Source organism: Cottoperca gobio, chromosome 13 (assembly GCF_900634415.1).
Source record: "Cottoperca gobio chromosome 13, fCotGob3.1, whole genome shotgun sequence".
In the NCBI taxonomy this organism is placed as follows: domain Eukaryota; kingdom Metazoa; phylum Chordata; class Actinopteri; order Perciformes; family Bovichtidae; genus Cottoperca; species Cottoperca gobio.
The window spans coordinates 11,612,624-11,626,079 of NC_041367.1; the positions used below are offsets into that span (position 1 = coordinate 11,612,624).

The 13,456-nt window shown below is 43.1% G+C and overlaps 1 protein-coding gene across 1 annotated transcript in view; it reads right to left on the reverse strand.

The window, feature by feature from the left end:
• The window catches only part of arhgap35a (Rho GTPase activating protein 35a), a 58,190-nt gene extending 44,814 nt beyond the window's left edge, over nt 1-13,376 (reverse strand). Inside the window, exon 1 of the mRNA XM_029446147.1 lies at nt 12,730-13,376. The gene's annotated coding sequence lies outside the window, so the exon portion shown is untranslated. The remainder of the gene's footprint in view (nt 1-12,729) is intronic.
• Between the last annotated feature and the right edge of the window lie 80 nt (nt 13,377-13,456).

The following is a 13,456-nucleotide window of genomic DNA, read 5'->3' on the forward strand; positions in this document are numbered from 1 at the left end:
ACTGCAGGGGGAGAGAGAGTCGATAAAGAAGGGTGGGGCTCACCAAAAACGAGTGCTCCTGTCATTCTAATGAGTATTAGTGCACCAGACACAGTTAGGCCCTACAGTCTGCTCATTATCAGTGTGTGTAACACTAAATCACCAACCAGGCAGCAGCATTTACACCAGTGTGGTCCAGGCAATAATCTAAAATGACAGGTGATGTATAAACCAAAGAGCATCCTAGCTTCGAGTAGCCTGGATATGCTATGTAGTGTGATAGACACAGAGTTATGGTTATACACGGTTTCTGTTCACTCATGTGTGCAGGCACTTCCTCAACTATAGCACTTAGTCAGTAAAACAAATCTGATAATAAATTATATAATCTTGTATAAAACTTTTAAGAAAATATGCCAAAGGTTCATTGCTAGCAGCTTCTTAAATAAGATTTGCTTTTAGTTTTTTCATTCTTCCATAATTATTAAATGAATACAATTACATATGTGCATATATACGAATTTTAAATACATCAACTTGGGTTTTTGAAAATTGTGGTGGCCATTTTCACAATTTATCTTTTGATCCAGAACATAAATCGGCACATTAACAGACTAATGTTTCTCATGATGATTACAATGATGATTCAGCTTCAGTACATTTTTACACACTAACATAAAGCCGAAATGGAAAATACAGAACGTTGAACTATCCTCATACCTCAGGCGATCAGGAACCTGGATCATGTTGTAATCTGTATACAGGGACAAGATTAACAAGGTTTCTCATGTTCCTTGTTAAACGTCTTATCTCGAACATGATCCGAACCCGCATACGACTCAAAGCTGGGAGACTTCTCTGTATGTAAACATACTTGTTATAAAAACGGTTACAACGGTAACAACAACCTTTGCCAAGCAGATACTTCTGCTGGGTTGGGTTACTGTAGATCCTGTTTGGTGAGACACTTCATCACAGCAATAAAAAAAGAAGAAAAAAAAGTGAGGCTTCTGCACCTATACCCCATCTGTTAATTATTGAGCATCATCGCGGCGACAGCAACGTTGCGCGACATCAGACATGCCTGGCTGCCACTTGTCATCGCAGAGCAACTTTGTTTTATGTGATTGAGGAGGAGTTGGAGGAAGTTTTACCAAAGCAACAAAAAAAAGAGGTCACTGGGAGTTTGGCTCCACACGGATTTCCACACAAGGAAACATTCCCCACCTGAGGCATACAGGTAGACACAAACACTCCCTTCTTTTTCAGTATCTACAGGCATCTCACTCCTTTATCTTCTTTATTCCTGCATCAGTTATATTATCTTTTGTGTCACAGGTATGCAAAAATAAAACTACATAGAAAAAACAATTCCCTCTAATCCATAAACACAATCTTCCAGCTACTGAGGCAGGATGTACAGTATTATCTATTGTGCAAGGCAAGATGTCCGCCCTCAAAACCGGCCCATCTTGTTAAGATGCACCAACACACAAGAGGATTGGGGAAACTGTTCTCTCTCTCTCTCTCTCTCTCTCACACACTCACACGCCTCAGAACAAAATCCACAGAACATCTCTTTCTGACACCAACTCATCAGGTGCGAGGCCACAGGGCGGAGAAGATCAGGTCTACGGCAGACACACAAACATTTGCACAACATGAAGTATTTACATAACAACAAAAAAAGAAAGAACAAAGGAAAAGAGAAGTAGAGGCCAACAGCAACAGAGAGGAGAAGAGGAGCGCAAGGTAGTGATGAAGAGATAAAGTCAAAGCCTGACTGATTTAGTGAAGAGAGTGCGGGACTTGGAAAGGAGGGAGAGATGAAGAGAGAGCTGCTATCTGATAGAAGGGATTTGCCCTTCCCTGGAACAGTAATTTACTAAAGCCATTCTACAGAGGCCCATCAGTGGCGATCTGCTGGCAGATTAGACGACAAAACCTCATCCCTCGCTTTCCCCCCAGCCAATCAGCGCCGGGCAGCGAGCACAGGGCAGAGGATGAAGGGAGGACACGGGAGGGGGAGGGGGGAAATGTCCTGTCTGTCTGTTGAATATAGGGAGGCCACATGCACAAACATAGATGCACACACGATGATGCGCGATGAATACATGCAGGAGATTGGATTGGAGTCGGAGCTATTACTGTTGCATTTTCCCACCCTGAGGGCACAGCACTGCTTGGTTGCAAGAGCTGGGGATTTGTCATTTATAATCAGTTTTCTGCTCTTGTTTCCTCTGTGCTCGCTTGTGCTTTTTTTTGTTGCAGTTTGTATCCTGCCCTAAAGGCCCCCACAGCATTCCACTGTTGTGTCGGTCCAGTCTCTCTCCCCTTCTCCTACCTCCCCCCTCCATCGCTCTCTACATGCACTGCAGAGGCCTGTCAAGTGTGCCCCAGCTGTGCAAGCAGTGCGAGCCGTTTAACACGGTACCTCATCATGGAGCCCGGGGAGCACCACCCAACACACTCGCAGAGCTCTCACAACAGTGTTTCGCTCATGATGTTGAACATTATAGACCCTTTGAACAAGTCAACGACCCAGCGTGCACTAAAACAACCTTTCCTGGTGAACTCCCACAGCTTGAGGGCAAATGTCAACTTATCTTGTTCCTGACGACCAGAAGAAAAATACAAAATACAGCTAAATCAAATTTCTAATTCAAATGTGTCTACATTATAGCGTACCAAGTGGTTCTAGTTGCTTTTAGATAGACGTACATGCACACACCCATGACTGCGCTCTTCTTGGCAGTACAGTCCTAACCATCGACTTCCTGCGTTTCCCTCTTTTGCGCATGTGAAAAAACAAACAAAAGAACAACAACAGCGAGCCGTTCCTTCCCCTTCTCTGCCATCACTGCTTCCCGTCTTCCAATTTGGAACTGCTGCCCAACCTCACAAGACCCCAGGGGATCCCCGAAGGCCCTACGGACAGGATTGACATCATGTCTCCTGTCAACTATGACCTCTGGAGGGAGCAGGGAGAGAGGAAGATAGGAAAAGGTAAGGCCCTAGATGTAAGCCCTACTCTGTGGTCTAAATGTTGCATGTGAATACCCTCAGAGTTGCACAATTTCATCAAATCTGATGCAGTAAGGCCAAACACAGATAGAGGATATATTTACATGGTTGTAAAGCAAAAACTGAAATATTGTGAATGGGAGTCTCTGTAATAAGTGCGCTCATGTGTAATAACTTGAGTTGTAGTTCAAGGGCAGGTTAAACAAGTCTCAGGTACTTGTTTGATTTGTTCTTAGAAATAGCACACAAACAAGTGCACTGTAATCAAAACAGCATAACTCAAATGATCCGACATATGTATGGCAACACCTCAGATGATGGCTCTGATCTGCTTTCCCCCCCCTCTTACAATTCTTCTTTTCCTACTTTCTTTTTTTTAATTAAGTCTTGTTATTCCGAATCACTTCTCTTCCTCTCTCGGACACGTGCATACATACTTGCACAATATACTGTGCACACAGCAGGTGGTAGAAATAATGGAAGCATCAACATTCCTTTAATGACAGCTTTAGTGTAGTTTCTGGCAGACGTTTGACAGGAAACTCGTAAAAATGGCAAGGTAATTGCCAATAACTGCTATCACAGTGGTTCTGAATGTTTCCAAGATTACAACGAGAGTGGAAAAACACCGATTTTAAATCACATGTCCCAGACACGCCCAGAATCATGTCTAGTTTTGTTTCAAATCATTACATTGCATATTTCACCGACATACTCAAAATGGTTAAAATAAAGCATTACATTGATACTCTCAGAGGCATAATAACCACTTTGAATTTATTAAAGGTTTTTTTTTGCTTGACTGTCTGCTAGGAAGGTAGGAATGCCATTAGCCTGAGATGCCTGAGATGTTCCAAAATGGGCAAAGCTGTATTTTGGATAAACTCTTTTTGTTCAATCTATCCACCACTATGGTAAGTGGGGAACAATCCAGGCGGGGGATTCAAGTAGTACTGGTGTAAAAGCACATCCATTCTCTAATGAATCCCTTTTGCATTATGTATCTTGAAGCTGATGTGGAGCCAAACATTTCACAACCTATGATGCATGGACAAATATCAACCGCAAATACCCTGATGCCCCAAAGCTCGTTTAACGTCTTTCTTAATTGTTCAAATATATATTTCTTCCCGTTGACCAGATATGATCAACAAGTGAGAATAAAAAAACATGTTTGATCATGTTGTTGATGTGTAATACATATTTATTTTTTTTCTTATTTTATAATTACCTGTCGGGATTGTTGGGAAACCCATGAAAGGCTAGCTCTGGATTCCTCCTCTAATGATTTGAGCACTTAATTTAGGAAGTCTGCTTGCGTTTATTCATGACTTCGTAACTGATGCTTTTACTTTTATATTAATCGGAACAGCCTTCAGTCCAAAATGGCGGCCGCGCTGTAAGTGCGCCCTCTAGTGGATGTTGCGCAAAAACAACATTAGCGTCGTCTCTTGTCCTTGTAAGCTAGGGAGAGAAAGTCAGTCACTCTGTTAGTTATGTAAATTAATAACTAAATAGCTGGAGTACCCATTTAATAGGTTTTCTCGGTGAATTACACATTTTACACTTGATTTCTAAACATCACGCCTACCTGTACAAATAGCAGAATTCAAAATGTTAATCCAAATGTGAAGAGGCAAATGCTGCCTCCCCTCTTTGCTTCTCACTACAGAAGTGGTCCAAACTATGGCATTACAGTGGGGATAAGGGATCTGTGGAAATCTATGACTGCATGGACACTGTAACTAACATAAAAAAATAACATCCAATAAGTCATCTCGGATGACAACGCTAACGGTCTACCAATGTTTTGATATTCATGTTTCACCAAAGATTAGTCCAGCTGAGCTTCACCTCTCTGCATCTCATTTTCTTTCTGGCAGTCACATGGATTTAAGCAACAACAGGCCCAGCTCGTCCTGACCTGACAAACTGCATTCCCAACGACCTTTTCCCTCATTGGGCAAAAAGGTCTGCATTCTCTTCTCTCCGATGACTGTGACTAATACGCGCCGTGGTGTGTTGAGGCTGTCCTCTCCCTGAACAACCCTCAAACCAAAAACAACTCCTAGAAATGTTTACATTCTTCACCCATGTTGCCCTTACCTTTATCTTCGAAACGTACATACATCGAAGTCAGCATAGCAACAAAAGAAAGAGGCAGCAGGAATGGTGCAGACTCAGGTTTGTGGTTTTTGGGGAATTGCGTTCTCAAACCGTCTCACTTTTTTGAATCATGAACAGTAACTTCAATAGGATACATCATTTCCTGTTTCTCCCATATTAGGCAGAGTGTGACCTTGGCTGTGCTTAGTTTATTCAGTGATAAGCTGACTGCAACATGATGACTTTTCTATTCTTTAACCGAGGTGAGAGTATGAAATACATTTTAGAGCTAAAAAAGCCACACTGGTGAGTAATGGCTGGTGTGTTGAGACACAGTTCTCCAGTTCTCATCGGGAATGTTACAAAATGGTGGATCCTCAGGAGCTGCTGGAGCACTGCAACAGGAAATGAACTCTGACATAAGAGCTATGGACCTTGGGGCCCCAACTGCATCCTGGGAAATTATGGCACTGAGAAGAGAAATGACCCATGTCACCTACATGAAAACCCAACTCAGAGCCAAATCTGCTTACAATCCTCTAAAATGACACACTGAATATAGATATATGTATTTATATATTATTTTATAGCATTCATAGCAGCCTTTTCTAATCGCCTCTAGATTCAAGGTGATTCATCACTAAGAGTATTTATTTAGCACAAACAAATGTGCCGTTTGCCCAACAACAGTAACAATCAGAGTAACAAGGTCAAAAAAGGGCCAACACCGAGACTGGCAGACAGGCAGAAATGGTCTTTCTTTCATGCGGATGGACCAAGCAGCACCACATTCAACACAGCCAACAACAGAAAGAAAAGGGAAGGGGGGGGGGGAGAGAGAATGACAGTGCTACCATCCTAAGATATAACACAGTAGCATTTGGCTCAGGCTGCTCTGGGTGTGCCTCCTCTATCGGTGAAATCCATCTTTCCCTCCATCGCCTCCGTTAGTCGCCGCTCTCTGTTTTATGGCCGTTTTCCCAGCCGTGAGACAATAGTATGGACATCATTAGCTAAGTGGTGGCTGGATGACAGCCGGGGGCGCTGCGATCGATAACAGCAGGCCAAGACATCCGCAGGCTGAGCAGTGCTTATTCATCAGCCCTGGGCTTGCATGAGCCCTAGCTTATAGGCCAGAGAACTGGGACCGGGCCAGATAAGGGATGTGGAGGTGTCAGGGGCTCGCTGCCTGTGATAACAAATGGATATGAACAGCCACCTTATCTTCTCACCTTAAAGAGGATATGATTTTCGCTGTCAAACACAGCTGCATAACGGGCACAACCACTCTGACAGTTATGTTATGTGGGTGAGGAGAGGTCAGCCACTGTTGGTTACATTGTCTGTTCCTGTTTGTCGAATAGTGTACATACTTTTTCCAGACCCTTGTGTCCGAACTTTCAAAGTCATCAACCGGGAATACTAAACAATAACTGCCACATAATGATTTGAAAATGTTAAAATGCCTGGGGCAATGCTCCAAGTTAAGAATATCTAATCACAACATTGTGAAAAATGTCCCTTGTCAAAATACAAGGCTTTTGTATTTATGTGTAGAAGAGAGACAGTGTCGGCACATGTTAACTGGGGAGATGCCAAAGGCCACCACAGCGGTGGCCAGATCCCCCTGAAGTGGCGTCTGAGACAAACATCTAGTGACAAGGTGGTGGCCTTCCTGTGTCCTTAACCACAGCTGACAATAACATTGCACTGTGCTCCAAGGACAGAACATTTGAGGGATGGAGGGAGCCATGGGGACGGAAATACACAGAAATGGAAATATTCAGTGACAATGTGAAAAAGACAAGGAAGAGAAAAAGAAGCAGACTGCAACAAGAGCGATCGATAGCGCTTAGAGGGAGTTTGAGGAAAGTAAGAAAAACTTGGGGTCGAGTGAGGTACTTTTAAAAGGCCTCTGGTTGTCTGGTTCTGCAAGCACCTTTCCCCCCCCCCCTCTCTACTTCCGTCCCTCTCTTTTGTTCACCGATGCTTATCAGTCTGTGATTAAACCTGCCAACTTTAATTAGGATACATTAGAAGTAGAAATCTCTGCCTCCTACTCTCCACCTCTCTCTTCTCTGTGCTGCAGGTGTACGAAGACACTTCCAATAAAGTTGTCAGAATGCTCGGCAGGAGCAGCATGTAAGAGACGTCATGAACAACAAACTAAAACATCATGTTTCTGCGGTGTCAATATGCATTAACCATGAGCATTAACATGCACGTAACCCAAAGCGGTTCTATTTTGACAAAGCACAAATCTAGATGGAAAGAGAACCGTGACAATTTCCAGAAGAGGGATTGTATTTAAGATCACCACAACCTCACTTCCTGCCTCTGCACACAGTATTCTGTTTGTAAGATGCCAAATACTAAACTTATTCATGTGCCATCTTTCACTAGACACCTAATGTTATTATAGCTAAAAATGAAATAAAAAAGCAAACAGCTGTAGTTAGTCCCACGACATTGCTTTCAATTACAATGTGCACACAACAGTTAGAGAGGAGCTTGGGTGAGAATGCTAGTTTTTAGTTTTTTTTTCTCCAAGTTGTAATATTACACCTGACAGGAGCAGCTTACATGTGCAGCCAGTCTTCATAGATAACACCCCAACCTCAGAGTGTCTCAGTCACACTGAAGTTGCTTTTACAGGAGCCTTTTTTTCCCTTTCCGAATGAAATTAATCCGACTGATGATACCCAATGATGTAGCCTATAACTCCAGCACTAAATATAAAAAGGACTACACAGGGTGTCCTATTGACATGTTCCACAGAAGGTAATCAGAGAGGAATGTGCCATAATACACAATATATTAAAGCCAGAACTTCCCCACTCTCTACATTTGAAAAGGATTGACACGCATTGAGCGCTTAGCACCATTATTGCTTGACTGCTGCGCTTCTTACTGAACCAACAAGTTGTATAAGAATACACACAACTACTCCTGCGGCTATTGAACGGAAGAAGGTGTGCCCCCCGCGGCACCTGCCATCATTCAGAACAGCAAGCATGTGCAGAGAGTATATAAGTCTAATGTTGCGCACCTCTGAATCTTTGACTCTCAGCTCTCCTCTTCCTCTTCTCTTGACCCCCCCTCCCCCAACACACACACCCTGTAGGTGGACTTCCTACAGGAAACCCAGGGGCGCCACAAAGGGAGAATCTCCAGAGAGAAAGTCAAACAATGACATGCAGGGACTTCTCCTGACTCCAGCCCAATTTAGGCAATGAAGCCTGGAGGCTTGAGAGTGACATGAGGGTAGGTCAGCACGACAGGTTAAGACAAAAACTAAGTGTTGGGCTAGTGTGGGAAATGTGTGAGTGTGTGTATGTGTCCACAGACTACAAACATGCTCAAAGTTATCCTTTAATACGTGTGTAGGTGGATTTCAGGGCCGTCTCTCTTTGTTCCTGAGGGTGAGAGGTTTCCAGTGTCTACAGCCTTACAAAATCCAAAGTACAGTCAGCGTAAACACTGACTCACTGGAAAACAATCAGAGGCTATTATACCCTTAACATGAGAAAGTAATGGAGTATGTATTTATGCATGACAAGCCTCTCTTTCCAGACTAGTCCCCTACAAAATCCACAAATGTTGGAAAACGTTATGGTTAAGAACCATGTTGGCACTCTACGCCTCTTTTTGCAACTGATTACAGCGGCAGAAGTCCAACCTATTGAACTCCGGGCAGTGGCCTCATTTCATTGGCAGTGACTCAATCATAACATCTTATCTACAGACATGCCGAGTCATGGAATTCAACTGTGGCCAATAGCCAAGCCGCAGGGTTACTTATGACTGTCATTGATTGGTTGATAGCTGTAAGGGCACATACCAGGAACACGGCCTGAAGCAGAAACTGGCAGCTCACGTTTTACTTCACTCCCTCGTTTTTTTTCCCCTCTTCCAACTGACTACCTACTTTGTTGTGTCACTCTCTCACTGTTCCCATTTTCTCCCCTCATGTTCCCTCTCTACAGCTCTTCCAAATTACCATAGCCCATTAGCCTTGTCCCTCTGTTGTGTAATTGTATCTGGAATAGCAAAGCAGGGCCGTTCACGTCCAGAGGTCACCATTCCTCTGTGGCTTACATCCTGGTACTTCATCTCCATGGTCACCGTGCTTCAAACAGTGTCTTTTCTTTTTTCCCCTCGGGAAGAAATATGAAGGCTAGCAAAAAAACTCAGCAGAGCCCTACGGCCACCATTCAAACCATTAATCATATCTAAAGCCCATACTTTCCACTAGCATTACACATTAATAATGCATTTGTATTGGAAAAGCAATACCATAATAAGGTAGGCTTGGGATCGAGAGCAAGTGCAGTCTTTATTACTGATTCATTTCAATAAAAATGACTTTCAAACTTCTTGGGTGAGACATTTGTTAAAAAAAAGGGCTTATGCATTGGAATGGGCTACTAGTTATATATATATATATATATATATATATATATATATATATATATATATATATATATATATATATATATTATATATCTTTGTCATTTTCTTCCCTTAAATAAAAACTAAGCACAACCAGCATTGCTGATTTGGGGTCAGTTCCCTCATACATAATTCGGCCATTCAGGATATGGAGTTGAACTGGCTCTAAAACAGAATAGGGACACACTACAGAGGCCTCTATATCAAGCTGCCCCCATCTGCAAATCTGTAATGAGCATTGGAGCTGAAACAGTGGGGAGAGAAGAGAACCTCAGTTCAACTTGGGCAGGCACACTTTCTAATGGAAATTCAGATACAATCATCCCAGAATGCACTTCTCTCTGCCTAATAATCGGCCACTAGAACAAGGCCGCCATTGAGAGGAGAGTGACTGTAATCTGGTCCACCAAACTCCAAAGCTGCCCGCTATAATTAGCTTCTTTCTCCATCAAACACAGGCTTACACTGACTCATAAGCCAACCTCTCCTGTAATACAAGAGAGAGAAGAGATTTAGTGAACGGCACATTTTCAGATGAGCAGGGAAATGTTCCATCCTCGGCATATGGAGTCACCCTGCGTTGGCAGGTATGCTAGCTGTGAAATCCACAAATGAGCATGTGAGATGCCACCGTTTCATTCCGCAGCACAGTGGTTTGTGGAAATTAAAGCCTGGGTTGACATGGAAATAATATGGTATGGGTTAAGTTTTCAAATTGAGCGATCTTACAAGCATTGCTCCTTATCAAAAATAACTCACAGCTGGGCTTAGCTTTAGAACACTAAAAGGGATCAAGTACTTTCCAATTGCCTTTGTCATTTGGTTACTGGTCCAGTGTTGAGAAGTCAAGTGAGGACTATTAGAATTAGACCAAATAGAAAAACAGAGTCGCCTAAATATTCCTCCACTGTTTCTGTTACAAAGCAAGCCAAACCCTGCGATTTTCTGCCCACATAATATGGGACAGAATCTCACTTCCAGTGCCCCCATCAAAGGATGTATCCGCATCTCTGGCCTACATCCTGACAAACAAAGCCTGCCCTCCTCTAATCCCAGGAACATGTTCTAGTCCAGGGACTCACGACGATCCGCAGCCCAGAGGCAGGCAGGCAGGCAGGCAGGCAGGCAGACAGACAGGGGGTGAGTGGGTATGCTGGTCGCTAGCCTGCTGCCTTGGCAAATGGCACAGTTATTAGGGGAAGAAGAGGCTTTCTGGAGAGGTGTGACCGCACTGCAAAGGGCCCAATCAAGCAGAGAACAGAAGTGCTGACAGCTGCTAATGCATTTACCTGAGAGCAAAGAGACCGTCTTGCCAAGGAAAGTCTGTGTGTACACTGTGTTTTCTTCCTCCATAGCATGGTCGTCCCAATAAGGTTGATTAAGATCAAAGAGAGAAACTCATCAAAAAGCACTCAGTCAAAGAACAGCTAGCAATGCGGGCGGCAATAACTCAGTCCGTAGGGACTTGGCTTGGGAACCAGAGGGTTAGCCGGTTCAAGTAGGGAGTGCGTACTGGTAGCGGTGCCAGTTCACCTACTGGTCACTGCCGAGGTGCCCTTGAGCAAGCCCAACTGCTCAATGGCACTGTGCTGCTGTGTCCCATCGTTCTGACATCGCTCATGCATGTGTAACTCAAGACAAAACAACAGAATGAAACATTTTCCAATAAATGGCATTATACAGGGTTATAAGTGAACTTAGTTGCTCGGGAAGGACATAAAATCCACAACATAACCATATATCCATTATCAAATGACAAAGTTCCTTCTTGAAAATGTCCCCTGTCTGGCAGTGACACAGCAGTACAGGCCACAGCCCGTGCTGTGCACCTCTGTGTTGTAGCCACATCACAAACCTGCACAGACGTTCCCCCACTTATCTCACTCTCTGAAGTCTTTCACAGTCAATTTTAAATCAATATTCCAGGGGCAGGTAGAAAGATCACTTTTGAAATCAAAAGTACTGAAGTCCAGTGGAAGGACTCTAACAAGAAGGGAGTGGCTGGCAGGGCAATGACCACTTCGCAGTGGCGGTGAGATTAAGCCGTGACACACCGGTGACAAGTTCCATCACAAAAATAGATTAAATGGTAGTGTTAATCGTTATCATCAGGTCACCTTAGTCGGTCTATATGTACCTTATCTTAGAACATGGAAGGATAGACCGGCTGACAGCCAAGTTAAATATCCTCGCCTGAGATATTTAATTGGTGGAAAAATAGCTACACATACGCCGTGTATCCTGTCCTAAGAGATTTGAGTCATTTGTGTGACAGATAGGCTACAGTTAAATGGGAACTGAGCAGAGTTACCTGCAGGCAGAGTGTACGCACATTATCTAACTGTGTCACCAGGAAGCCCTGGACATGCGGCTTTGATGTTTGCAAAGTTAGTGGGGCATTTGACAAGAGAGAAGAGAATTACACATGACAAACATCTTATGTTTGTTTATACCATGACCTGAATATGAAGAGGGCCACAATTTGTGGCTACTAAAATGTTAAACATGTGAAACTAAAGCCCAGGCAGCTGCAGTAGACCACTTAAAAAAAAACTTGACAAAACCTCATTTATGAATTCACTTAAATGGTTTATTTTTAACCAGGATTTGATCATAATATTAATAAATTAGCTAAACATGCAGTATCAAACAGTTGCTTGACAGATTTGTCCAACACCAAACATCCCATTTCTCCTCTACCAATTGAATGTCCTCGTTGCTCATTATATTCCAGGAATACATGGGGAGTTTCTCCAGGCCTGACAAGACCAATGCATTCCAGGTGTTGTACAAACAATTTTAATGTTTGGACAAGATCCATTTGTATGACCCCCTTTCTCTCCTCTGTACACTTCCCATTTAAAACATGCACAGGGCCACTGTAACTTACATTAGAACAGGTTTGATTTATTTTATTTTTTTAATATACACCCATGAATGATCATTAGAATAATCATTATTATTACTATAAAGGGCTTCAAATCACACCAGCCCTCAGGGGGACTGGGGTTGACTCCCAGTTTCTTGTCATTCGCAGCACTTTAAAGTAACACAAGCTGCAATTTAGAGAGCGGGTAAAACGCCTTAAAATGAATATTTTTCAACATTGTTTCAAATTGCCCATTCACGTGTATTATTTGATGTAGAAGAAGAGTGTAGTCTACATACCATAGCATTCCTCCCTGTCTCCAGCTCTCGTCCACTCCTTTCTTTCTCTCTCTGCGACTCACAGCCGGTGAAAGACTTTAAAAAAGACAAAAACACTTCCCTACCAGCACTCAAACTGATTATTGTTCGGCTTTTTTAAATAAGCAGGCTATATGTCCATTGCTTCCCACATTAAGTGTTCGTTTTCATCAGTCTGAAGTTTTCAAAAACGAGATGTATATCTCTCCCTGTCTTTAGAGGAAAAAACTACTAAATTCTCTTCAGGAAAAACAAAAAATGCTGTTCAAACTCCAGTCTTCTCACCACGGCTGGAAACGAGGAGGAAAGGGGGAGGCGTTGTAAAAGCGCTGTTTCGGTGTGTTTTTTCCTTCTTGGTTCAACCACCACGTTGTTTTGACCAATTATTATTTCCTTTGTTGTGTCAAAAATAAAAAGAGTCCGTATGAAACGCGACCACAAGCTTTGCCTTCTTTTACCAAAGCGCCGCTTTCTGGCGAACAACAGCTCGTCCGAAACCGTCGTATTCTCCTTTCTGATGTTTAGCCCCTTACAGGCTAAATGTGTGACGGCGTGTATAAGTCTATTTTTTTAGCTTCCCAATAATGGCGGACCTTCTCCCGAATCCAGCATCTCCCCTCCTATTCACAGAACACAGAGAGAGAGAGAGAGAGGGAGAGCGCGCGCGAGAGAGAGAGAGAGTCTCGCCCAGCGGTTCATGGACACAATT